Source organism: Diabrotica virgifera, chromosome 2 (assembly GCF_917563875.1).
Source record: "Diabrotica virgifera virgifera chromosome 2, PGI_DIABVI_V3a".
Taxonomy (NCBI): domain Eukaryota; kingdom Metazoa; phylum Arthropoda; class Insecta; order Coleoptera; family Chrysomelidae; genus Diabrotica; species Diabrotica virgifera.
Window position 1 is genome coordinate 258,924,690 of NC_065444.1, and position 23,983 is coordinate 258,948,672.

Below are 23,983 nucleotides of genomic sequence, written 5' to 3' on the forward strand. Positions count from 1 at the left end.
TATGACAATTTCATCTCAGAAAACCAAAACATAATCAGTAAAGAACCAATCAGATGCAAAATAGAAATTGATGGTATCAGTATTGAACAAGTAATGGAAGTAAAATACCTTGGAATTACATTGTCAAGTTACGGAGACCTAGACAAAGAAGTGAGAAATCAAGTACAAAAAGCAAATAGATTGGCAGGATGCCTTAATAACACTATATGGCGAAACCGACATATTAACACTGAGATGAAGTCAAGAATTTATAAAGCCAGTGTAAGACCAATAATGACATATGCATCAGAAACAAGACCCGATACAGCCACAATACGAAGACTACTGGAAACGGCAGAGATGAGAGTACTGAGAATAATTACAGGAAATACACTGAGAGATCGAAAGAGGAGCGAAGATATTAGAAGACAATGTAACGTACAGTGTATAAACGAAAGGGCACTAAATAGAAAAAAAGAATGGAACAACCACATAACCAGGATGGGGGAGACACGGGTGATCAAAATAGCAAGAGATAAATCACCAATCGGTAGAAGAAGTATCGACCGACCGCGCAAAAGATGGAGTGACAACTTCCATAAAGGTATCAATCCGCCAATGAACAAGCAGAATTGCTTATAAAGAGGAAGAAGAAGAAGAACATTCAGTTCCGTACATAATTGCCGTTCTTATAGCTGTTTTAACTTGGTTTCAGGTTTAATACAATATTTTTAAAATAAGCGTCCTTACTATATAATAAATTAATAGTACTGTCAAGTAGTACTTCATGGGGATATCGTGACCTTTATATTATTATATCATGTTTTTTTAGAGGATTCGAGTGATATGAATTCGATATTGCTGATAATACACGGCAAGTCTTTATTCTCATCACGACAATCAATGTTTGTTGTTAAAAGTTCAAAATAGTCAAATTTCAATGTTATTATGGGACGATAAGTGAATAATATGTATAGATTTAAATATCTATTTATATTTTTTTTGACTTATGTCGGCATAATAATATAGATACAGAGTGTTCCAACGAAAAATTTATCCCTCCCCCCTATTGCCCCGCATGAACAAGCATGAGCATAGCAATTGTAGTCGAGTGGCACATCATTTGAAAGGTAATTTTTTTCTCTTTGGATTTAACTAATTTATAGTAAATTTGTAATAATGTAATAATTAATGTAGCAATTACCCTCGGTAATAATGTAATATTTCATTCTGCGTTTAAATTTTTCAAAAATACTTATTAGTTTTCTCAGGATTCGAAAAAAATTAATACGTTTAAATTACATTGAACATTTTGACAGGCGACAATTTGCGCAAATTATACCCGTAAGAGGAAACAGTAGCGATCAACAAGTAGCGAAAACGCGTTCCAAGATTGCGGCTGTAATTTTGAATATTTTTTCGAGATATTTGGCACACGTATTCGTAATATAATAAAGAATGGCGGTACAGAGCCCAATTACTCTGGGCTAATTAGCAAAATTCATGGAAAAGTTATTTACCAGCAATTTTATTGCTGGAATCGAACTATAAGATCCTATATGTTAATAATATAGGTATGCAAAGTCCGCAGATTACTTTTTTTATAAACAAAATGGCGCCGGCAAATCGTACTTTTTTCAATTATTGCTCTATAACTCCGAAGATTTTAATTTTACAACAAAAATACTCAAATAAAAATTCACCGCAATTAAATTCTGCATAGAAATATGTTTTTCACGATTTGCTCCGACGAAAATTTTCCTCGGAAAATGCGGGTTTTCCTAACAAAAACTCTAATTTTCAAATAAAGTTTTAGGTAAGTAATTATTAATCAATAATTAAATAACTTAGTGACATCAAAGCTTTCTTGGTATAGATTGTAATTCCAGAAGCCGGAGAAAATTAAACGAATATTTTAACAACAATTCAATTGTTAATTAACAATTTACGATCGCAATAATAACCAAAATAATCATGATACATTGATCAAACTTATAAAGATTATAAAAATGAGACGCTTATTTAATAAATTTTTCTTTTTTTTGCATAATCTTTAAATTTTGAAAAAAAAATAGTTATAATACGCTGGTCTAATTAGTAAAGTACAAAGAAAGGTTATTTTATTGCTGGAATCGAATTATAAGATCCTATATATTATTAATATAGGTATGCAAAGTCCCCAGATAGTGTGCTACTTTTTTTATAAACAAAATGGCGCCGACAAATCGTATTTTTTTCAATTATTGCTCTATAACTCCGAAGATTTTAACTTTACACCAAAAACACTCAAATAAAAATTCACCCCAATTTAATTCTACATAGAGGCGTGTTTTTCCCGATTTGCTCCGACGAAAATTTGCCTCGGAAAATGTGGGTTTTCCCAACAAAATATCGTATTTTCAAATAAATTTTTTGGACCAGTAATTATTTATTAATAATTATATAGCTTGGTGAAATAAAAGCTTTCTTGGTATAGAATATAAATTCAGAAGCCGGTGAAAATGAAACGAATATTTGAGCAACAATTCAATTGCTAATTAACAATTTACAGTCGCAATAACAACCAAAATAATCATGAGACATTGATCAAACTTAGAAAGATTATAAAGGTGTGATGCCTATTTAATATTTTGTCGACTAAAATATAAATTTTTCATTTTTTTGCATAATCTTTAAATGTTTAAAAAAATTGTTATAAACAAATTAACATTTCTCAGAAAATGTTTATTATATTCTAATTTTAAAAAATACTTAAAATGCGTATTTCATAGGTCTTGAAAATGAATGCTTTAAAAAAATTTTTCAACCCTTTGCAAAAAAGTTATGAAACAGCAAAGTAAATATACGATTTTTTCGTTGTTTATAATTTGTTTTAATTGTTTCAAAGCTTAAAAGTGAGTCTATGGTACAATCTAATTACTCACAAAGAATGTCAAAAATTAGTGCAATGGTTATATTTTAATCAAAGATTAAAAATACTTTTTTTGTAATTTTTAGCGCAAAAGTAGGCTTGACACAGAGTCGGAGCTAAAATGTTAACTCGAAGCGACTGACACGCAGCATATATTATTTATTAAAAGTGTACGTTGCGCGGCCGGTCGTCGCTCCGAGTGAAAATTTTAGCTACAGTACTGTATTATTCTACTTTCGCGCGTGTAAATTACTAAAAAATAATTAAATAATTAGCTTGTACCTTAAACTCACTTCTACGCTTTGAAAGAATTAAAAAAAATTATAAACACCGTAGTAATCGTATGTTTACTTTGTTGTTTCATAACTTTTTTGCAAGTGGTTGCAAAAAAGTTTTAAAGCATTAATTTTTAAGATATTTGAAATGCGCATTTTAGCTATTTTTTAAAATTTTAATATAATAAAAACTTTCTGAGAAACGTTAATTTGTTTATAACTATTGTTTTTTAAATATTTAAAGATTATGCAAAAAAATAAAAAATATATATTTTGTCGACAAAATGTTAAATAGGCATCTCATCTTTATAAGATTTCAAAGTTTGATCAGTGTATCATAATTATTTTGGTTATTACTGCGACCATAAATTATTAATTAACAATTGAATTGTTGCTAAAATATTCGTTTAATTTTCACCGGCTTCTGGAACTATAATCTAAACCAAGAAGGCTTTTAAATTATTTAATTATTGGTAGATAATTACTTATCTAAAACTTTATTTGAAAATTAAAGATTTTGTTGGGAAAACCCGCATTTTCCGAGGAAAATTTTCGTCTGAGCAGATCGGGAAAAACACGTCTCTATGCAGAATTTAATCACGGTGAATTTTTATTTGGGTGTTTTTGTTGTAAAGTTAAAATCTTCGGAGTTATAGAGCAATAATTGAAAAAAACACGATTTTCGGGCGCCATTTTGTTTATAAAAAAAGTAGCACACTATCTAAGGACTTTGCATACGTACATTATTAATATATAGGATCTTATAATTCGATTCCAGCAATAAAATTGCTAGCAATAAAATTGCTGGTAAATAACTTTTCCCAAAAATGGCCTATTCTCCGATAATCAGCCCAGACTAAATTTGAAAAATATATTAATATGTGGAAATTACTCTGTAATTAAATACAATATTAAAAAAATGAGCCTGTACCGCCATTAAGAAGAAAAAAAATATACTTTCTTCAAATAAACTTTTTTATCCGATGTCTAGATTTTGTGTCATTTTGGAACTACCAATGAAATAAAAAATTTTAGTAGTTCTAAAATGACACAAAATCTAGGCATCGGATAAAAAAGTTTATTTGAAGAAAGTATATTTTTTTGTTCTTCTTAATGGCGGTACAGGCTCGTTTTTTTAATATTGTATTTAATTACAGAGTAATTTCCACATATTAATATATTTTTCTAATTGGGCTCTGTACCGCCATTCTTTATTATATTACGAAGACGTGTGCCAAATATCTCGAAAAAATATTCAAAATTACAGCCGTAATCTTGGAATGCGTTTTTGCTACCTGTTTTTTTTTTGGCTTTTTTTTAGCCTTAGACTTACCGTCATACTGCCAGACACATAAGGAATACAAGTTTTACAAAACAGGTTTAAAACAAAGATAACAACAAGAAGGTATTAAGTAACACTAAGCTTAACAGCTAAAACAACTAACTACCAAAGGTATTAATTAAAAATGTTTAAGGGATTGCTACCTGTTGATCGCTACTGTATCACCTTAAACATAAAACAAACATATTTATATACATACTTGTCTCATAGATAACTTCGATACAAGTTTTGACAAAAATGTAGCAATTAATATTTGAAAATTTTAAGCACGTCAAAAATGAAAATAATAATAATGTGGTATCCATCTTGATATAAAACGAAAATAATACTGAAACGGCTGTATCATTAACCAGAACAACAAAATAAAAGACTATCTACATCAAGTACGAATAAGAATCCACAAAGACCTTGAAGTCCGCAGTCTGCACGTAAGTCAATAAAGCCTCAGGAATTTTTTAATGACCGAATAATCACATCTGAAGAAACAGTAATCAGTAAAAATGCACATTTCTTCTGTGCGGTCAAAGTGGGAGTAAAAGTATTCACGACCAAATAGTGCCTTGCATCCGGAACGAAAATATCTAGCACAAGAGTTGTACATAATTTATATGAATTTTGCAAGAATTTTTTTTATACCAATATGTCCTTGAATATACAGTTTGTGCAAAAATATTGTATCTCTTTCGTTAATATTTCGATTCTTGACAGACAACCAAAAAATTTATCAATAAAAGTATTTTTTTATGTTTTAAGTTATGTGTTTATATGTATTACCAGAGAACTGCAGTTCTCGCCAGTGGCGCACACCCAAACTCCCCAACATGCGACACTACCACTATACGTATATACACGAAATTTTCGATTTTCTAAATCTGACCGAATTGAAAATTAAGCCAATTATCCCATCTTAAAGTTCAGGAAAAGACTCACCCATTCATATGTCAACCATCCATTTTGGTCCAAGGGTGTGGATTTTACGGCCCTTCCTATTTAGGATCTGTTTTTCGTTCTCGTCCCCAAAACTCCCAAAAACTTACAAAATTTAAGTCCGACCTTTGCGGCTTCTGATAGTACTGATCATTACCTTTCCAACGCATGTTTAATTTTGAAAATCGGTTATACAATTCAAAAGTTACCGAGCTCAGAAGTATGACTCAATTTTTATTTAAAAAAGGGAAAATGTTTGTGGATATGTATGTATGTGTGTGGAAAAGTTAAACCGATTTGAATTTTTTTTTCTGTGTTAGAAGAGGGGGTCAGGGCCGATTCGGAACCGGTGTAGTTTGTGACTTTTGACCACCCATAAGTCAGCTATAGGACTTGGTAGTTACAAAACGGCATATTTTTTGGGGGTATATATCTTCGGCTCAAGAAGAGACAGGAGAACCGCAAATACATCAAATCAATAGGGTTGAGTTATGCTTTCAAATGGTGTTTAAGCCGTCAGGATCAGACATACACACGGCTCAGTATAGCCGAAAAACTAAACTTTGAAAATTTTTGTTTTTCGACAATTACTCAAAATTTCAACCTACGAATTGCGCCAATAACTGAGCGTTTGTAGAAGGACTCTAGACGAATCTAACGGTGTATACCTCATATCCGGGAAAATTCGAATTTTTTTAAGTTATAGGCTTCATAAGTATGATCAAATCTTTTTCCTGTGGGAAAAACGGTTACTCAAGCTCAATAATTCCTGTAATAGCCTCAGTTATCATACTTGATCTTAGATCCATCAGATAATACTGGTCAATACGTTTCAAACTCATGTTTACTGATTAAAATCGGTTAAGACGTTTAGAAGTTATTAAGCTACAAAAGTATAATCCAATTAACGATTATTCTCGAAATGGTTTATGTAGTTGTAGTGGTAACGACGCTAAATTTGATCTGGCAACGGACAATCCGACTTCATTTATGGGCCATCTCAATATTTTTTTTCAATCTGTTTTAAATAGAAAAAAATCTAGTGTACATTCGATGGACACTAGATCATTTGGGAGATAATGCAACAAAGGTGACCATTTATAAAGCTTAACGTGTAATAGAGGAACATTGCATTCAACTTCATACATTTAATTTATAAATACATAACTTTGAAAAACTCCTGATACAAGAATAAAAAACTGCTAAACGCCGTAAAATGAGTGGCGCATACAATATTCCAGCTACAAAAGATCTGATATGAATATTACGTGGTGCGAAAATGTATTTTCATTTTGATGCAAAACAAAATTCTGTTTTATTTTAAAATATTGTTCCAAAATATTTGCTAAATTTGAAGTAAACGCGCCACAAAAGAGTTTCAAAATTCAAAACGTATCAAAGTTACTCTTTTGTGGCCCGTTTTACTTCAAATTTAGCAAATATTATGGAAAAATCTTTTAAAATAAAACTAGAATTTTGTTTTGCATTGCATGAAAATATATTTTCGCGCCACGTAATATTCATATCAAATCTTTTGTAGCTGGAATATTGTATGAGACACTCATTTTTACGGCGTTTAGCGGTTTTTTATTCTTGTAACGTATACAGGGTGAGTCATGAGGAACTGTACATACTCCTACCTCGTATAGAGGTTCCTATGGGGAATAACAAATGACCATTAAAAAGTGTCTGCTCCCATTGTTTAATAATATACAAGGCGAGTTTCGCATTTTGACAGAAATTTGTATTCGTCATAATTTTTGAACGGTCACATCGATGTGTCTCTTATTTTGGTCAATCGTTACACTATTGCCACCCAATCAACTGATTTAATCAAACTAGAAAAAAATCAAGTCCGGCTTTAAAAAAATTAGTTCGTTTGGGTCTTAGAAAAAATTTCACCCTGTATACGCTTTTTGAAAACTCTAATATAAATTTTACAAATTAGACAAATAGGCAATTAAAATGGCATATTTATTTTTTTCCCCACACGATTACTTAATTTTTTTATAAAAAAATCAAATTTGACTATGAATTAAAAGTTTGGTAAAGTGAACCATAGATTTAAAAAAATTAACTTTTATTACAAAAATTATTTTTTTTAAACAAATATTTAATTTATGTTACCACCCAATAAACTGATTTATTTAAACTAGAAAAAATCAGGTCCGGCTTTAAAAAATTAGTTCGTTTGGGTCTTGGAAAAAATTTCACCCTGTATACGTTTTTTGAAAACTCTAATATGAATTTTACAAATAAGACAAATAGGCAAATAAAATGGCGTATTTATTTTTTCTTCCCCACATGATTACTTAATTTTTTATAAAAAAAATCAAATTTGACTATGAATAATTCTTAAAAGTTTGGTAAAGTGAACCACAGAATTAAAAGAATTAACTTTTATTACAAAAATTAATTTTCTTTTGAACAAATATTTAATTTATGTTACCACCCAATCAACTGATTTATTCAAACTAGAAAAAAATCAGTTAGTTCGTTTTGTTCTTAGAACAAATAAATTCGTTTTAATAAAGTTTATCAAACTGGCTATTTACCAACGGATTGGCTGCTGTCGACTTTTGTGACGATATCTAAAAAAGCAAACGCGAAAAGATGTAGTGACTACCGAACCATTAGCTTGATGAGTCATGTTTTAAAGATATTTCTACGAATCTTGCAATCTAGGATGTACCAAAAAATAGAAAAACAGCTTGGTGATACACAGTTTGGATTCCGCAATAACCTTGGACCAGAGAAGCACTGTTTAGTATTCAGGTTATGGTACAGAGATGTAGAGATGTCGGACATCCGGTTTATATGTGTTTCATTGACTTTGAGAAGGCCTTTGATCGGGTAAAACATACGGAAATGATTGCTATTCTTCAGAAAGTGGGTATTGATGATAAAGACCTACGCATTATCAAAAATCTTTACTGGCATCAACGTGCAAACATCAGGATTGGCTGGGACACGTCTGAAGAACTTCAAATACGAAGAGGAGTAAGACAGGGCTGCATTTTGTCCCCACTAATATTTAACATCTATTCTGAGTTTGTTTTCAATAAAGCAGTGGATAATGCTCAATGTGGTATCAAAATGAATGGCGTCAATATTAATAATTTGAGATATGCGGATGACACGGTGTTAATTGCGAGCAATTATGAAGAACGTCAACATCTGATTAATAGGATTACCACAACGTGTGATGAATATGGACTCAAGCTAAACACCGCAAAGACCAAGGTGATGGTTGTCAGTAAGACGCCAATACAACCGGAAGTAGTAACAGCTTATGGTGAACAATTAGAGAGAACTAACAGTATCACCTACCTTGGTTGTAATCTAAATGAGAACTGGGACATGAGCAAAGAAATTAGAATACGTATAGAGAAGGCCAGAGCTGCATTCTTTAAGATAAAGAAACTTTTATGTGGAAACAAAATTACTTTGAATCTTAAAATTAGATTAGTGAGATGTTATGTGTTCTCTACTCTTTTGTACGGTGTCGAAGGTTGGACTTTAACAGATACTCTTCTCAAGAAATTGGAAGCCTTTGAAATTTGGGTATACCGAAGAATCCTACGAATAAGTTGGGTGGATAGAGTTCGTAACGAAGTTGTTTTGCACCGGATGGGAAAAGTCACAGAAGTCGTCAGAACAGTTAAAAATCGAAAACTTGAATATTTTGGCCATGTTATGCGACACCCAGAGAGATATAATATACTCCATTTAATATTACAAGGCAAGGTAGACGGAAGAAGAGGGCCAGGTCAAAGAAGAACGTCATGGCTTAAAAACCTGAGAGAATGGTATAACAGATCCTCTGCATCCCTTTTCCGAGCTGCCGTTAACAAAATTGCTATAGCCAATTTGATAGCCAACGTTCGATAATCGAGCACGGCACATGAAGAAGAAGAGTTCTTAGAAAAAATTTCACCCTGTATACGCTTTTTGAAAACTCTAATATGAATTTTATAAATTAGACAAATAGGCAATTAAAATTTCATATTTATTTTTTTTTCCACACGATTACTTAATTTTTTATTAAAAAATCAAAGTCAAAATATGAATTTTAACCTAAAAATGAAAAAAAAATGAAATCACGGTCACTCGCTACAACTCTGTTCCATTTTAATATTTTTTTTCTGAAATTTTTACAGCACATATCTCTTACCATTGTGAAGACTATAAAAATTGTTGTAGACTTTCAGTCTTCTTCTCGTAAAAGTTATTAATTTTTAAAAATAAAAGGTGCAGATTCGTGAATTGCAAAGGTAAATCGCAAAAATTAAGTGAAAAAATTTAAAATTTGTCTATTTGATCACGTCTAGGTTAAACTATAGAGTCCAAAGAGAAGTGTATGGAGAGTTTTAGCTCTAGACGGGTTATAAAAAAAAAATGGTGAAACTTTTAATTTTAAGAAAAACGTTGTTAAATTTTTTTATTTTTATGGTAAAATTGCGATTTTGACAAATTTGATTTTTTAATAAAAAATTAAGTAATCGTGTGGGGAAAAAATAAATATGCCATTTTAATTGCCTATTTGTCTAATTTGTAAAATTCATATTAGAGTTTTCAAAAAGCGTATACAGGGTGAAATTTTTTCTAAGACCAAAACGAACTAATTTGTTAAAGCCGGACCTGATTTTTTTCTCGTTTGAATAAATCAGTTGATTGGGTGGTAACATAAATTAAATATTTATTTAAAAAAAAATAATTTTTGTAATAAAAGTTAATTTTATTTTAATCTATGGTTCACTTTACCAAACTTTTAATTCGTAGTCAAATTTGATTTTTTTATAAAAAATTAAGTAATCGTGTGGGGGAAAAATAAATATTCCATTTTAATGGCCTATTTGTCTAATTTGTAAAATTCATATTAGAGTTTTCAAAAAGCGTATACAGGGTGAAATTTTTTCTAAGACCAAAACGAACTAATTTTTTAAAGCCGGACCTGATTTTTTTCTAGTTTGACTAAATCAGTTGATAAGGTGGTAATAGCGTAACGATTGACCAAAATAAGAGACACATCGATCTGACCGTTCAAAAATTATGACGAATATAAGTTTCTGTCAAAATGCGAAACTCGCCCTGTATATTATTAAACAATGGGAGCAGATACTTTTTAATGGTCATTTGTTATTCCCCATAGGGGCCTCTATACGAGGTAGGAGTATGTACAGTTCCTCATGACTCACACTGTATACTGCAATAGGGATGTTCACTAATTTTTAAATATAGTTAAATTCAATAGATTACAAGGTATATAAAAACGAAACAATCATAAAACTGTTTAAAAATGTATATTTTTTAAGATAAATGAGTTCATAATGTTGATTTTCTTGGAGGCTAGAAAATCGGTACCCTGCAGCGAGGCTACGGTCTGTGACGTCAGCATTCGTAACTAGTTTTGTATACTTATTTACTCAGTGTATTTGAATGTGCGCAGTTTTTTACGTATTTAATTATTAAAAATAAAGCCAAATAAGTGGTGTTTTGTTCCTGGGTGTGTAAATACATCAAAAAACAGTTCTGACAAGACTTTTATTACCGTTTCAGCCAATTTAAAACAGAAAAAGAAATGGTTTGTTGCAGCTAGAACTTAAAATAACTAACTTAAAGAACTAACTTAATAAAATAAACATTATAGAAGTTTTCCAGAGACTTTCGGCCCTTGGTAATAATGTAATTGTTCTTTCTGCATTTACATTTTTCAAAAATACTTATTAGTTTTCTCAGGATTCGAAAAAGATGAATGAATTTAAATAGCATTGGACCAAGATTTTGCACCTACCCCCTTAAAGAGTAAATGAAAAAGTTTCGGGACCTCAAATTTGTATTCCTTAAACTGGGATATTCCTAAAAACGGGATTCTAATAATACATACAGTAAAAGTAAACCTTGAAATAACTACATGTGGATGTAGGTATGACTTTATATTATATTAAAATCATTAATAATTTAGTGAAAAGATTGGTTGAAATGAAAATGTATAATACCCAAGTTCAAAAATATTTTTTACCTTGGAACAGTTGTCAACTCGAAATACGAAACAGCCGAAATAAGATCTAGAGTTGAAAAGGACATAGCAACATTTAACAACATGCATGAGAAATATTTTCACCCATTGCGACATAATATCTCTCCCACTAAAAATGCGGCTGCTAAAATGTTATTATTTCCGGTCTTGCTATATGGCGCAGAGGCCTGGACAATAATGGAAACATTAATGAAAAAGTTAGAGGCATTCGAGATGTGGGTGTACCCACGTATCCTCAAAATATCCTGGGCGACCCACACCAACGTACAGGTATTGCGTCGAATGGGAAAACAAAAATGAATCTCTTTTACAATTAAGAAACGAAATCTTAAATATTTCGGTCATATCATGAGGCATGATAAATATCGTATACTCCAACTGATAACGCAAGGTAAAATAGAGAGCAAACGCGGACCCGGAAGAAAAGACACTCATGGCTTAAAAACTTACGCCAATGATTTGGACAAAAATCGATCGAGTTATTCAGAAACGCCTCAAATGAAATTAAGATTGCCATGATGATAGCCAACGTCCACAACGGACAAGGCACATGAAGAAGAATAAAAATATTTTTAATACACCTAACCAAGGTAAAGTAACACCAGCCAATGTATGTATACAATATGCATGCGTACAATGCATGCATACAACTTTCTCTATTTCTTTTTGTGGAGTATTAAGCATTTATTTTTTTAGCTTAAAGAAGACATGGAAAATTATATGGAATATACACTCAGTAAAGCTGTGGTAGATTTATTTTTTTACAAGATGCCAATAAATCATACACCATTGTTACATCTACACTACAGTCGGTAGTTTATACGAATCGGCTTTCTGAAAACCTTCTTCCATTTTATTTGTTTATTTTTGTAAAACCCATAATATGTCTTTCCAAACAGTCTATCCACTTTAAACTAAACAAATTCACTATAAAACTCCACTTTAACCCTGATATAACAAGAAGAGAACAAAATAAAATGACCTGAAACGTCAAACAGGTAAACAGTAACACTATGAGAATGGCGCGCGCTTGGGGTATGCAACTAGTGACGTCAGGCCAATAGAGAAGCGTTCTTGAAATTTAAAATAATGCTAGATTTCTAATAAAGATTTTTTATAGAAAGGCTTTTTCAATTTTGTTGAAATTTTGGACAATTATTCCTAGGGTGTTTCTTAATCGTTTTACATGTTTGAAATGACTTTTTAATTTTTTGTGAACATCCCTATTATAATATTTAGATCATAGTCGTCTATCGCATCCTAGTTTCCACCGTTTTCTATCTTGCCAGTCAACGTCCTGTAGATGTCTTTCTGAGCATCCCCTTCTTTTTTGTACTGGTCATCATTTTTTTGTCATTATTGTCGTCTCAATACCCATTCTTTTCCGTATCTTGGCACTTCTTATTCTCCTTCATTGCAGGCCACAATTTCCTGAGGGATATGCTATCATAGGATTTTTTTAGATCTAGGAATATCATATGTGTTTTTAAGTTTCGGCTGTTTAAAAAACGCTGTTTTGCACAAAACAGGTGGTTAGTTAAAGATCATCCTGCACGGAATTCGCTTTGCTTTTCCTCTTCCGTAACTTAGTTCTTGATTATTTCTTTTGTAATCTTGCCGTAAAGTCTAGAAACAGGATTTGTTACATTTGAACCTCTGTAGTTACAGCACTTCTTCTGTCACCTTTTTCCATTAAGGTGGCAGTTCTTCGCTTTTTAAAAATCAATTAAACAGAAAAAGCGAGTCCGGTCCATACTTTAAAAGCTCAATGCAGAGACCTATAGGTCCAAAAGCTCCTCCATTGATTACTGTCATTAGGACTTTCTTTACTTGAGTTACCAGTAAGAAACTGGTAAAATCTTCAGGAATAGATTTTGATAAATCTTTAAAAGATTTTATCGGTATAAGGCTGATATGACCTTCTCCTTTCTATCCGTTCTTAGGGATTTTATTGTTCTACATGCTTCGCTTGCTCTGCTAAAGTCTATGTTTTTGCCTATTTGTTTACATTTATTGTCCCATGTTTAATTTTAACCCATATTAAGCTGCACCCCCCACCATTTATGTGCTAATTAGATGCTCTAATCCGAATTTTGTTGCTCAAACCGTTGACCAGGAAATCGCGTTGAAAGTGGGGGGTCCAGCTTAATGACAAGCTGGACCCACCCCACACCGAAAAAAGTTCAAACTTCTTGATTTGTTGGGTGACAAATTTACTTCTATTTATGTGCTAATTAGTAGCTATATTTCGGATTTTGTTGCTCTAAGCGTTAAGCAGGAAATCCATTTGAAAGTGGGGGCGGGGCCAGCTTCTCATTAGACGTACAACGAAAGACTCGTATATTCACTAAAACAATAAGCAATAAAATCAGATACCGGTATATTTCGATGGTACGTGTTCTCCTTAATTAGCTTAGTACCAAATATTATGCACGAGCGACTAATTTATTTAACAGATACACATATAGCGCGGAGCAAGGTAGGGTGGGATAAACTAATGTAAGTGCAAGTTCTGCGGTTAACAATAAAATCGGATACCAATATATTTCGATAGTACGTGTTCCCTAGAATATTTTAATACTAAATATGTGCGAGCAACTAATTTATTTTACAGGAGACAGAGGATTATAAAGCGCGGTGCAACGTTGGGTGAGACGAACTAATAATTTTTTACGTTGTACGGTTAGCAATAAATACCGGTATATTTCGATAATACGTGTATCCTAGAATATTTTAGTACCAAATATTTGCGAGCAACTAATTTATTTTACACGAGACAGAGAAATATAAAGCGCGGTGCAAGAGTGAAATAATAAAGGGCCTAGCCGGGTAAGATGATGAAAAGTGCCCCCAACTCGATTTGAATTCCATATAGGTCACCGTTTAGCATATATAGTAAAACTAACTTTCTGAAATTTTTAGCCCCCTAGGTGGTCATGTGAATCAGTTAGAATGTGGAAACTACCGTGGAATCACGCTGCTGAATGCAGCATACAAAATAATGTCCAACGTCATTTATGAAAGACTTAGACCACACGCTGAAAAAATAGTTGGCAGGTACCAAAGTGGCTTCTGGAGACAGAAGTCAACAATAGACCAGATATTTGTTCTGCGACAGATCCTTGAAAAAACAAGTGAACATAACATCGACACACATCATCTCTTCATAGACTTCGAAAGCGCATATGACAATATAAACCGAGAATTCTTAATAAAAGCAATGAAAGAATTTAATATACCAACACAACTAATAGAACTGATAAAAGAATCTCTAAAAGTAGAAAGTAAAATCCGGATACAAAACGAACTAACGGAAACAATAGATGTGAAAAAGGGACTACGCCAGGGAGACGCTCTATCATGCATCTTGTTCAACATTGTACTCGAGAAAATAATGAGGGACACAACAGTCAATACTCGAGGAACAATAATTAAAATAAAAGCGTGCAAATACTAGCATTTGCAGATGATGTTGACATAATCGCAAGACCAAGAAGAGAAATGATAGAGGCATTCAATCAAATAGAACGAGCTGCACAAAATAGTGGCCTGAAAATCAACCAGAACAAAACAAAATATATGCAGGTAAGTAAAAACACAGAAATAAGGCAGCCACAAAATATAACAATAGGAGAATACAACATTGAGGGGGTAAAAAACTTTACATACTTGGGATCCCTAGTCACATCTGATAATAACGTAGCAGAGGAAGTGAAGAGGCGAATATTTATTGCCAATAAAAGTTATCATGGCTTAATTCGGCAACTAAGATCAGACAACGTCGCAAGGAAAACAAAATGCCAAATATACAAAACCCTAATAAGACCGGTACTCACATACGGCTCAGAAACCCGACACTCACTAAAAAAAAGGAAACATTGCTAGCCACCTTTGAAAGAAAAATCTTGCGACACATATATAAGGGCACAAAAGAAAATGGAATTTGGCGAAGAAGGTACAACTTTGAACTATACGAAATATACCAGGATCCAGATATCATAACATTCATTAAAATAGGACGGCTGCGTTGGATGGGACATGTAGAAAGAATGGAAGAAGGCGAAATACCAAACAAAATATTCAAACAGATGCCAGTAGGAAAAAGAACAAGAGGAAGACCGAAGCTGAGATATTTAGAACAAATAGAAAATGATATAAAAACCTTAAAAATAAAAAACTGGAGAAAAAAAGCACGAAACAGATCAGAGTGGAGAAGAATCCTGGAACAGGCCAAGACCCAGAAAGGGCTGTCGAGCCAATGATGATGATGAGGTGGTCATGTGACCCACCTAGAGCCTAATTAGGCTTTTTATGTTTTTATTTTTTATCTCAGCCGCATCGAGAACTAGCGAAAAACTTTAAATAAAAAATTTGTAAGATTTAAAAAGTTCTGTGCGAAATTTTTTTTTTAATTTTTGGCGGGAAATTTAAATTTTAGAACGATTTTAAAATTTTAAATGGGTATAAAAAAATAACTAAGACATTCGTTTTCACGAAAAAAATATATAACGTGTATTTTTGCATAATATTTCACCCTGAATTTTTTCAAATGTATAAAATTGGTGAAACGTACCTTTAAAAATAAAAAACCGCATTTTTTCGGTTTTTTTTTTGTTTTTTGATACAATTTTATACATATTTTTCAAAAAAGGTAATACCGTCACTAGAATAGGTAAAAAACTGAAAAATAATTGGGGTTTGCTGAATAAAAATTTTTTGTAATCCAATCCATTTTCAATATACAGGGCGTTGAAGAAAACAAAATTTTACACATTTTTTACGATTTTGCCGAAACTACTGGCAAAATTGTAATAAACTTTGGCAAGTTTTAAGAGGTAGTTGTTGTGCATTTTTTGACATACAATTAAGAATTTTATATTTATCATTGGCGCGTATACGGATAATAGTCTGAACTTTTTAAAGAAAAAAGATAGTACGCCACTGACATATTTCAAATTAACAATTCTTTTTGAATTCCTCGTTTAATTTGTGACAAAAAATCTATCTTCCTATTTTTTCATACGACGCGCCATTTTTATTCAAAAAATAAAACATCTTAACCCTTACAAAGTATTCGAACTTCTATTAGTAGTTTCTACATCTACATACGTATAGGTCTGGATCCCGCGTATGAAAAAAAAGTTGATTAATAGCAAGATGAAAATTTGTTAATAGCTTAAGAGTGTCTAGTCGAATAAACTTTGATATATGGGAACACTGAAACAGGGGCAGTTTTAATTGTGGAACAGGTTAAAAATTTGGAACGGTCACAGCACGAAAACGGCACATTTATTTTGTCCGACAGAACAGACTTAAACTCTCCGAACAGAGATTAAACTCTCATGAAAAAATCAAACTGCTATTTATTACCTGTCATAATTCCTGTCATTTGACATATTCTACATGTTCCACTCATTAAAACGCCCATTTGGTGATAAATAGCAGTCTGATTTTTGCATGAGAGTTTAATCTCTGTTCGAAGAGTTTAAAGTCTGCTCTGTCGGACAAAATAAATGTGCCGTTTTCGTGCTGTGACCGTTCCAAATTTTTAACCTATTCCACAATTAAAACTGCCCCTGTTCCAGTGTTCACACATATCAAAGTTTATTAGACTAGACAGCCTTAAGCTATTAACAAATTTTCAGCTTGCTATTAATCAACTTTTTTTTCATATGCGGGATCCAGACCTAGTAACTCGTACGTCCATTATAAAAACTAATTCGAATACTTTGGAAGCGTTAAGATATTTTATTTTTTGCAGCAAAACGGCGCCTCGTATGAAAAAATTATAAGATAGTTTTTTATGGCAAATTGAATGAGGAATTTAAAAATGATTGTTAATTTGAAATATGTCAGTGGCGTACTATCTTTTTTTCTTTGAAAATTTCAGACCATTACCCCTAAGCGCGCCAATGATGAATATCAAATCCTTAATTGTGTATCAAAACATGTACAATAACTACCTCTTAAAACCCGGCAAGTTTTATTACAATGTTGCCAGTAGTTTCGGCAAAATCGTGAAAAATGTGTAAAATTTTGTTTTCTTCAACGCCCTGTATCTTGAAAATGGATGGTGTTACAAAAATTTTTTATTAAGCAAACCCCAATTCTTTTTAAATTTTTTACATGCTCCAGCGACGGTGTTACCTTTTTTGAAAAATATGTATAAAATTATATCAAAAAACGAAAAAAAAAAACGAAAAAATGCGGTTTTTTATTTTTGAAGGTGCGTTTCACCAATTTTAAAAATTTGAAAAAATTTATGGTGAAATATTATGCAAAAATACACGATATATATTTTTTTCGTGAAAACGAATGTCTTAGTTATTTTTTTATACTCATTTAAAATTTTAAAATCGTTCTAAAATTTAAATTTCCCGCCAAAAATTAAAAAGAAAATTTTTTTCGCACAGAATTTTTTAAATCTTACAAATTTTTTATTTAAAGTTTTTCGCTAGTTCTCGACGCGGCTGAAATAAAAACTAAAAACATAAAAAGCCTAATTAGGCTCTAGGTGGGTCACATGACCACCTAGGGGGCTAAAAATTTCAGAGAGTTAGTTTCACTATATATACTAAACGGTGACCTACATGGAATTCGAATCGAGTTGGGGGCACTTTTCATCATCTTACTCGGCTAGGCCCTTTATATATAAATATATAAATAATAAATAGAACGTAAAAATTTATTAGTTCATCTCACGCAACGTTGCGCCGTGCTTTATATTCCTGTCTCATGTAAAATAAATTAGTTGCTCGCACTTATTTAGTATTAAAATATTCTAGGGAACACGTACTATAGAAATATATTGATATCCGATTTTGTTGATAACCGTAGAACTTGCAAATGCATTAGTTTATCCCACCCGACCTTGCTCCGCGCTATATACTTGCTCTGTTCTATGTTAAATAAATTAGTTGCTCGCACATATTTGACACTAAAATATTCTAGGGCCTAGGGAACACGTATTATCGAAATATACGGATACCCAATTTTGTTGCTAACCGTAGAACTTAAAAACTTATTAGTTCGTCCCACCCAACGTTGCACCGCGCTTTATATTCCTGTGTCTCCTGTAAAATAAATTAGTTGCTCGCACATATTTGATACTAAAATATTCTAGGGAACATGATTTATCGAAATATGTCGGTAGCCCATTTTGTTGCTAACCGTAGAATTTAAACATTTATTACTTCTTCCCTCCCAACATTGCACCGTGCTTTATATTCCTGTCTCATGTAAAATAAATTAGTTGCTCGCACTTATTTAGTATTAAAATATTCTAGGGAACACGTACTATAGAAATATATTGATATACGATTTTGTTGCTAACCGTAGAACTTGCAAATGCATTAGTTTATCCCACCCGACCTTGCTCCGCGCTATATACTTGCTCTGTTCTATGTTAAATAAATTAGTTGCTCGTATATATTTGGTACTAAACTAATTTAGGGAACACGTACCATCGAAATATACCGGTATCTGATTTTATTGCTCATTGTTTTAGTGAAGATACAAGTCTTTCGCTGTACGTCTAATGAGAAGCTGGCCCCGCCCCACTTTCAATTCGATTTCCTGCTTAACGCTTATAGCAACAAAATCCGAAATAGAGCAACTAATTAGCACATAAATGGAAGTACATTTTTCACCCAACAAATCAAGAAGTTTGAACTTTTTTCGGTGTGGGGTGGGTCCAGCTTGCCATTAAGCTGGACCCCCCACTTTCAACGCGATTTCCTGGTCAACGGTTTGAGCAACAAAATTCGGATCAGAACTACTTAATTCTAAATTAGCAACTAATTAGCACATAAATAGAAGTAAATTTTTCACCAAACAAATCAAGAAGTTTGAACTTTTTCGGTGTGGAGGGGTCCAGCTTGCCATTAAGCTGGACCCCCCCACTTTCAACGCGATTTCCTGGTAAACGGTTTGAGCAACAAAATTCGAATTAGAGCAACTAATTAGCACATAAATAGCACTAAATTTTTTGCCTAGTCCGAACTTTATTCGCGATGGGGGGGGGGGGGGTGCAGCTGAATAGGAGTTTAATTTTATGCCTTCAGCACTGCGTTTTTAACATTTCGATAAAGATGTATTGAAAACAATAAAAGAAGACCCCCGTATATACTTTATCACATATCACATATAATGGTTTTTTAAACAAAAAATATTATATTATAAATATTCATGAAGATTATTATCGATACAACCTTTAGGGCCAATTGAAAGTTAAAGTGATCAGCTTCTAAAAAAGTGAATATGTATTGTATTTGGATTAATATTTTTCATCGCTACAAAAACAAACTGGATAAATAATAACAACTATTAGGATATCTTGATCACCCATTATAATTTATCAAAGATGATTAGAAATATTTATTATATCTTCATTAACTCAAGATCAAGATCTTTAAGCAAACAGGTTGTTTAATGTGTTTCTCTCAATACGAAATAATACTCTTTGGAACCAGGTACAATGTTTAAAGTCACATTAATCAATAAAACAAATAATAGTTTTTTTTTATTTGAAATTTATGGACTCTAGTATGAAAAAGGTGCTTAGGAGAATTATTACTTATATTTTGAAGTATACAGGGTGATTCTATATTCGACCGACAACATTCTACTCCAGAAAACTGTCGCAAATGGTTACATGGGATTCTATTCTAGCAAAAGTCAGTAAAAATATTAGAGTATTAGCTAAAATATTATCAAACTCGTTAAGGAAAGCTCGGCTCGTTTCAAATTCAGCTCGGTTGGGCTCGAAAAAAATTTGATTCGGCTCGAAGCTTGGCTCGTAAGAAACAAACCGGTTTGAGCTCGAGGCTCGGCTTGTCAAACAACTCGATAACAACATGAAATTTGGTATGTGGGGGTTTTTTGGGTCGAGAAATCTAAATTTCCTACCAAAAATTATGTATTGCCCAGAGGGCGCCACATACGCCTTTCAGCACTCATTTATTACGTTCAATTTTTTTTATCCCTCACTCTGTATAATTTTGACATTAAAACTTTTATTCTCCTATTAGTTTTACTTAAAAAAGGTATACTTCTTTTATCTCCCTAAACTTTCGAGATAAACGCATTTCAAATCTGCGATACACCATCATTTTTAGCATAATATCATTGTAGTTACACCCGAAAAATAACTTAAAACCATAATAATTATACCAGTTCTCAAATTTATGTCATTGCATCGCAAATTCCATTTGAAGAAATTTGCGATACATTTTTGGATAATTTTATGGTTTTAAGTTATTTTTCGGGTGTAACTACAATATTATGCTAAAAATGATGGTGTAACGCAGATTTAAAATGCGTTTATTTCGAAAACGGTTGAGTTTAGGGAGATGAAAGAAGTACAGTAGAACCTCGTTAACTCGGATTAATCGGGACCGCAGCCGATCCGGGTTAGCCGGAGAAAATGGTAAAAACTAATAAAATACGGTATGCTTACAGATAAACTCCGTTATAATTGAAATAACATGAAATATATATGCACAGTACACATCTAAATTACGTATCAATTACGCCTTTATCAATTCTACCTAATGCTTTTAGTTTCTTTTTTATTGTCACTAGAACATTTTTACGTTTTGTTGCCATTACGTAGATAAAAAAACACGCAAATACAAAATCTGAATAGATTTACGAACGATTACAGAACGGAAGCGAAAAATACGACTGTACTACACACAATACGGTCTCAATCGCAACGATGTTATGTTATTATTTAATAACAGTGAAGACTAAGACCATTGTTTATAATAGAATTTTTTAATAGTCTTTTAGTCTTTGTTAAACAATGCTAAGATAGTTTGAAATAAATAAAGGATCTCGGTAGGCGCCAGATATCATGGCTTAGAAATATCAGAGACTGGCTGGCTTTGATTCAACATCTTTGTTTAGAGCCGCATTGGACAGAGACAGCTTTGCCAGTGTAGTCGCCAACCTCCACTAAAGGAGACAGCACCACAAGAAGAAAAAGAAGTTGAAAATAAGTTTTATCTTGTAACGTTACAAACGTCACATCTTTGTTATTTTATTTTTAAATAATTATTTTACTTTATTTTCTTTAATATTTCATTAGTAATAATTTTCTTTTATTTGTTTTACCTGTTTTCTTCGTTAAAAACACGTTAGCGCCCTCTTTTATTATCCTCTTTTATTATCTTCTTTTACTATATCTCTTTTCATTTAAATCATCAACTGAACATACTGAACGTACCCCGTATATTCTTACTCTGTAAATATCTGTCTTAATACGGAACATGCCTACTTTTCTACAGTTCACGCTGTCATTTCAATTCTCAAAATGGTGGTGGTAATCTTATAAAAGGCAATTACAGAGCTGATAATAGCTATCTATTTCCAGACTTATTATTCTCTTGGGGTGAGTTTTGTATTCTTAACCTTTAACTACACGCGCTGGCGTATTTTGTACGCCAGATATAAGAATCCTACAGTAAATATATTTAAAAATTTAATTTTTGATCTTGTTTATCACTCTAACCTATCACTGGAATGTGCTTTACAATTTGGTTTTAGTTTCGTAATAATCGGCGTTCTGGGAAGATCGTAATTTAAATTTTATTATTTGTTGTTTCCGGTGGTGGACAATATACGCCACGAATATATTAATATAAGTAGTAATATAAATACATATTTTAATTGTTTTTTAGTCATTATGGCACAAAATATATTTTCCTTAATAACCAATACTTTTTTATTCATAAAAAATCACATTTCAAAAAATTTTTTATTAGAAATTTTATTTATCATGAAATCCAGTTATTCCATGATTCCAGTTATAAATCCTAATTGGCTTACTGAGAAGGAACTCCAAGTATTCACTGATGCCGAATAAGGTTTATAACAAACAACTAAGTGTATTTTTCAAAAAAAAAAACAAATCTGCTGTTTTCACCTGTATTTTCTTGTGGCGTATAAAGTACGCCACGCGTGTAGTTATGTTATAATTTGATGCGCGGGTAGTTAAAGGTTAAAAAGCAATTACAGAGCTGATAATAGCTATCTATTTCCAGACTTATTATTCTCTTGGGGTGAGTTTTGTATTCTAAGTTTTTTTTATAGTCTACTTTTAATTTTTTATAATGATTTTTTTTACCTAACCTCGACGTTACTCACCAGGTGTATTAGTATCTTAATTTTGAATATTTCATTTCATCTATTGATATGCATTTAGTAATCAAATTATTTAACTATTCCGTCACTATTAATTTTATTTTGTTCCTTTGCAAATGACGACTTTTTACGATTATTTGGCAAAGGCTCGTTTCTGGTTTTTCTTCTTGATGATTGATATGTCTTTATCTTATAGTTTTTGGGAATAGAATCAACCTTTCTCCCTTCGGGAGCCTCCAGCATCAAGCCATCCACACCGGTGATGGAACTACGGCGATATAACGATTGACCATGACATCAAGACTACAGCACCCAACATGTTCAGCTGCAGGGGCCTAGGGCCGAACATCTGCCCGGGTCTACAAGAAGTCAACAGTTGTACCATTCAACATCAAGAAGTTACCATCGAACCAGATACCAAAGCCATAAGTATAATCTACAAATTGTTAGTTTTTGGCAAGAATTTGAATATATTTGTTAATGCATTTTCTAAGTCATATTTTTATTATATCTCTTTGAACAATAAATGATTAGTTAAAAATACTGTTTTGTTTGATTCATTCCGAATTTTCATAGTTCATTTCTAAGATTAGGACAAGACGAACACACACCTTGAGAGACTGAGCTAAGCTAAGGGTGTAGCGATGGCTATCTTGGATGATTGAGGTAATATTTTCGAATATTATTTCAATTAACTGGGGTAGTCCATCGCCTTTTTCGTTTCAATCTGTGCAAAGTGTTAGTAGCTCCATGATAGCTGATACATTCAGTTTGGATTTGGTTGCCTCTTTATTATTTTTAAAGTTGTGAGAATGCTGGTGATGTCAAAATTGACTATTTCTGAGTGTTTTTGTAAGATTTGCTGTGAGTTTTTGATAAAAGATGTGTTGTATGGTAGGAGCTGCATTATGTCTAGGAGAAACTTCCAATAGTCTGCTGCTAAGAGAAGTCAATGTTCTTCAGCGGTAGTCTGTTAGGTATTCCTTAAATGTGTGCAGTGTTTTTCATTGTTTTGTTTGGGTTCTTTTTTAGTTTGGTGTTAAGTCCACTTGTGACCAATTCTTGAATTTTCTCCTGGTTTTGGCTTTTTCCATAATTGCAGTTGCATTGCCCTCGCCAGCAGTATTATTCTGTTTGTTTTTATAGCTTTGAGATCTTCTTTATTAACATTTGCTGTTGACTTTGTGTGTGTATGTGCGTGTGTGTGTTCACAAAGAGGGGATGGCATTAGATAAAACTTTTTGCCACAGATATTTGAAAGTTAAAGATAGCATATTAAATTTTTATTTTAGAATCTTTAAGAAATTGTATGATAATATCATTCTGAAAGTGTGAAATATTCAACGGTAAACTTACATTCTGCT

At 32.3% G+C, this 23,983-nt stretch overlaps 1 protein-coding gene and 1 long non-coding RNA gene across 3 annotated transcripts in view; one reads left to right on the forward strand and one right to left on the reverse strand.

The window, feature by feature from the left end:
- LOC114336016 (glycerol-3-phosphate acyltransferase 1, mitochondrial) overlaps positions 1-23,983 on the reverse strand; it is a 208,963-nt gene that overhangs the window by 99,734 nt on the left and 85,246 nt on the right. The window lies entirely within an intron of this gene.
- Positions 836-23,162, forward strand: LOC126880578 (uncharacterized). Its single transcript, XR_007696641.1, has 2 exons — positions 836-1,109; positions 22,816-23,162. It is a non-coding gene; the product is annotated as an uncharacterized LOC126880578 (long non-coding RNA).